The sequence below is a fragment of the Schistocerca serialis genome, unplaced genomic scaffold, assembly GCF_023864345.2.
Source record: "Schistocerca serialis cubense isolate TAMUIC-IGC-003099 unplaced genomic scaffold, iqSchSeri2.2 HiC_scaffold_991, whole genome shotgun sequence".
Lineage (NCBI taxonomy): Eukaryota > Metazoa > Arthropoda > Insecta > Orthoptera > Acrididae > Schistocerca > Schistocerca serialis.
In genome coordinates this window covers 12,501-17,500 of record NW_026048619.1, presented here as the reverse complement: position 1 = coordinate 17,500, position 5,000 = coordinate 12,501, and the positions used below count along the sequence as shown (strand labels likewise).

At 52.5% G+C, this 5,000-nt stretch overlaps 1 non-coding gene across 1 annotated transcript in view; it reads left to right on the top strand.

Moving 5' to 3' along the window:
- The first annotated feature begins 3,677 nt into the window (after positions 1–3,677).
- LOC126454600 (small subunit ribosomal RNA) overlaps positions 3,678–5,000 on the top strand; it is a 1,909-nt gene continuing 586 nt past the window's right edge. Inside the window, exon 1 of the ribosomal RNA XR_007585253.1 lies at positions 3,678–5,000. This exon is cut by the window's right edge and continues 586 nt beyond it. This is a non-coding gene — a ribosomal RNA (small subunit ribosomal RNA).

Sequence of the window (5,000 nt, the reverse complement as noted above, 5' to 3'; positions counted from 1 at the left end):
CAACCATGGAATCGGAGCGCCGCCTGTCATGAGCCAAAAGTGCATCCTGACGTGACAAATCGGATAATACCGCAGGCATCCAATTACGATAATCACTATCAACGAACCTGCCGCCCCCCCCCCCAATACACCTTTCCCTACAACAATGTGTATCTGAACCTACGCTATATCGTACCTTAACCTAACCTATATCGTACCTTAACCTAACCTATATCGTACCTTAACCTAACCTATATCGTACCTTAACCTAACCTATATCGTACCTTAACCTAACCTATATCGTACCTTAACCTAACCTATATCGTACCTTAACCTAACCTATATCGTACCTTAACCTAACCTATATCGTACCTTAACCTAACCTATATCGTACCTTAACCTAACCTATATCGTGCCTTAACCTAACCTATATCGTGCCTTAACCTAACCTATATCGTGCCTTAACCTAACCTATATCGTGCCTTAACCTAACCTATATCGTGCCTTAACCTAACCTATATCGTGCCTTAACCTAACCTATATCGTGCCTTAACCTAACCTATATCGTGCCTTAACCTAACCTAATTTGTGCCTTAACCTAACCTAATTTGTGCCTTAACCTAACCTAATTTGTGCCTTAACCTAACCTAATTTGTGCCTTAACCTAACCTAATTTGTGCCTTAACCTAACCTAATTTGTGCCTTAACCTAACCTAATTTGTGCCGTAACCTAACCTAATTTGTGCCGTAACGTAACCCATGTTGTGCCGTAACGTAACCCATGTTGTGCCGTAACGTAACCCATGTTGTGCCGTAACGTAACCCATGTTGTGCCGTAACGTAACCCATGTTGTGCCGTAACGTAACCCATGTTGTGCCGTAACGTAACCCATGTTGTGCCGTAACCTAACCCATGTTGTGCCTTAACCTAACCCATGTTGTGCCTTAACCTAACCCATGTTGTGCCTTAACCTAACCCATGTTGTGCCTTAACCTAACCCATGTTGTGCCTTAACCTAACCCATGTTGTGCCTTAACCTAACCCACGTTGTGCCTTAACCTAACCTACGTTGTGCCTTAACCTAACCCATGTTGTGCCTTAACCTAACCCATGTTGTGCCTTAACCTAACCCATGTTGTGCCTTAACCTAACCCATGTTGTGCCTTAACCTAACCCATGTTGTGCCTTAACCTAACCCATGTTGTGCCTTAACCTAACCCATGTTGTGCCTTAACCTAACCCATGGTGTGCCTTAACCTAACCCATGTTGTGCCTTAACCTAACCCATGTTGTGCCTTAACCTAACCCACGTTGTGCCTTAACCTAACCCACGTTGTGCCTTAACCTAACCCACGTTGTGCCTTAACCTAACCCACGTTGTGCCTTAACCTAACCTACGTTGTGCCTTAACCTAACCCATGTTGTGCCTTAACCTAACCCATGTTGTGCCTTAACCTAACCCATGTTGTGCCTTAACCTAACCCATGTTGTGCCTTAACCTAACCCATGTTGTGCCTTAACCTAACCCATGGTGTGCCTTAACCTAACCCATGGTGTGCCTTAACCTAACCCATGGTGTGCCTTAACCTAACCCATGTTGTGCCTTAACCTAACCCATGTTGTGCCTTAACCTAACCCATGTTGTGCCTTAACCTAACCCATGTTGTGCCTTAACCTAACCCATGTTGTGCCTTAACCTAACCCATGTTGTGCCTTAACCTAACCCATGTTGTGCCTTAACCTAACCCATGTTGTGCCTTAACGTAACCCATGTTGTGCCTTAACGTAACCCATGTTGTGCCTTAACCTAACCTATAATGTGCCTTAACCTAACCTAAAGTGCGCCGTAACCTAAACTATATTGCGCCTTAACCTGACGCACGTTGTCGCTGAACCTGCTCTGTAATTGTTATGCAACCCGTTAAAGTAGTGTAGTGTTGCCTAACCGCAACCCTCGCAATATAGTTCGCTACTCGCACTGCCCGGTCCCCTGTGTATCGCGTCATGTTAAACACCTTGCAGGTGTTGCTGACTTTCCACATGCTCCTGCTATACACTGTAGTGTGGATAGCAGCAGGACGTACATGCCCCCCCCCCTTCCCCCCTGCCTTCGCAAGCTGGTCGGTGAGAAGTTTGCATGTTCAATGCCCTTCGCATGCCGACGTACTCAGCCTACGTTGTGGTACGGCCTGTCACCTGTCCGCCGATGTACGCAAAACCCACAAACTGTACTGCACATTGCTCCGTATGTACTGAATGATACATCGTGGCCCATGTGACCGTATGACGACAGCGCCTAGCAACGGCGGACCATACAGTCCAAATATTGTGCACGCAGCTACGTGTCGTCTCCCTATAAGAGCTGGATTGCAGTGTGGTACGCCATACAGACGTGTGGGAGGAACGGACGCCCTGGATGGCGATCAGCATGAGCAGTCTGTTGATGTAGTGGAGCGTGTATTCGGACGTAGTCGTCTCTTCTCACACACCGTGATAGCATGTTGCACCGCGTTCCACATCTGCGACATGCTGCAGAGGCGGGCTGACAGTCGTTCGCGCAATGGACACCGCATACGTACGGGGTCTACCTTCCACGTGTTCTCTAGGCGTGCACATGTTGTTGCGTCTATGTGGGCAGACGTAGTGTGTTGTGACACCTGACACAGGCATGCAATACTCGTTGCAAATGGCGATGGACGTGTACGTTTGCTGGTGACGTTACGCAAATGAACAACCGGTAACCCGTTGTGGTGCGGTTGTTCTCGCTAGAGGTGAATCAGTGTTGGCGACGATCGGTCGAGCTATTAACCGGTTGTTTCAGGGATACCCACCATGCCCACGAACGTGAAAGGGGACCCACCATGCCCACGAACGTGAAAGGGGATCTGGGTGTGAGGCGATACGCGGCGGTGGCTGGGTGGGACCGTCCCCGGCCGGTGAGGGGGGGCCGCCCGGCGTGCTGGCAGCGCGGTGCGTGGGCGCACGCGCTACAGCCGGCTGGTGGGGGCGGCCGGTGGCAGGCGCGCCGGCCGACGGACGCGGCAGGCGGCGCAGCTGCGCGCCGGCGCCCCCTGCTCGCGGCGCCTTGCGGCCAAAGTAGGTCCTCGCGGGCCCGGTGCGAAGCGCGGTGGCCATCTGCAGTGTGCTGGTCCGATTGAGGACTTTGTGCGCTGAGGATGCGCCGCCGCCCGGCGCTCGGCGCCGCGACGCCGTCTGCTGCTCGGTCGCCCCAGCGGTTCTCGCAGGTGGTTTGTATCGCAGCTGTGCGGACGTGTTGGCGCGTGCGCTGTGCTGGGAGAGTTCGCTTCGGCACCCAAGTAGGGCTTTTGTCCTTCTGTGGCGCTGGCGTTGGAGCTGCCGGTCACCGTAGGTGGCGCGTGTTGTCTCCCGCCGGCAATGCCACGACAGCACGCTCCCGGGCCTCTGTCGGCAGCGGCAAGCTCAGTTGGGAGCACGGGTGGTCGCACCCAAAGCGTCTACTCGCCTAACTCCGGGCGATTGCGCCTCTCTCGAACCCGACCAAGTACTTAGGACGGCGCTGCGCGCCGCCGGGACCTGAGAGGGTTTCGAGGTGTGTTGTGCAGGGGAGCTCAGCCTCCTCCTGTTTGCAGAATAATTGAGCGGACGCTTGCGTGTTCGCGCGGGCCCCCGGGACACACTCCCGGGCGGCCGGCTGCTCAGCTCTAGTTGACGCAGCTCCCTGGTTGATCCTGCCAGTAGTCATATGCTTGTCTCAAAGATTAAGCCATGCATGTCTCAGTACAAGCCGCATTAAGGTGAAACCGCGAATGGCTCATTAAATCAGTTATGGTTCCTTAGATCGTACCCACGTTACTTGGATAACTGTGGTAATTCTAGAGCTAATACATGCAAACAGAGTCCCGACCAGAGATGGAAGGGACGCTTTTATTAGATCAAAACCAATCGGTCGGCTCGTCCGGTCCGTTTGCCTTGGTGACTCTGAATAACTTAGGGCTGATCGCACGGTCCTCGTACCGGCGACGCATCTTTCAAATGTCTGCCTTATCAACTGTCGATGGTAGGTTCTGCGCCTACCATGGTTGTAACGGGTAACGGGGAATCAGGGTTCGATTCCGGAGAGGGAGCCTGAGAAACGGCTACCACATCCAAGGAAGGCAGCAGGCGCGCAAATTACCCACTCCCGGCACGGGGAGGTAGTGACGAAAAATAACGATACGGGACTCATCCGAGGCCCCGTAATCGGAATGAGTACACTTTAAATCCTTTAACGAGTATCTATTGGAGGGCAAGTCTGGTGCCAGCAGCCGCGGTAATTCCAGCTCCAATAGCGTATATTAAAGTTGTTGCGGTTAAAAAGCTCGTAGTTGGATTTGTGTCCCACGCTGTTGGTTCACCGCCCGTCGGTGTTTAACTGGCATGTATCGTGGGACGTCCTGCCGGTGGGGCGAGCCGAAGGCGTGCGACCGCCTCGTGCGTGCTCGTGCGTCCCGAGGCGGACCCCGTTGAAATCCTACCAGGGTGCTCTTTATTGAGTGTCTCGGTGGGCCGGCACGTTTACTTTGAACAAATTAGAGTGCTTAAAGCAGGCAAGCCCGCCTGAATACTGTGTGCATGGAATAATGGAATAGGACCTCGGTTCTATTTTGTTGGTTTTCGGAACCCGAGGTAATGATTAATAGGGACAGGCGGGGGCATTCGTATTGCGACGTTAGAGGTGAAATTCTTGGATCGTCGCAAGACGAACAGAAGCGAAAGCATTTGCCAAGTATGTTTTCATTAATCAAGAACGAAAGTTAGAGGTTCGAAGGCGATCAGATACCGCCCTAGTTCTAACCATAAACGATGCCAGCCAGCGATCCGCCGCAGTTCCTCCGATGACTCGGCGGGCAGCCTCCGGGAAACCAAAGCTTTTGGGTTCCGGGGGAAGTATGGTTGCAAAGCTGAAACTTAAAGGAATTGACGGAAGGGCACCACCAGGAGTGGAGCCTGCGGCTTAATTTGACTCAACACGGGAAACCTCACCAGGCCCGGACACCGG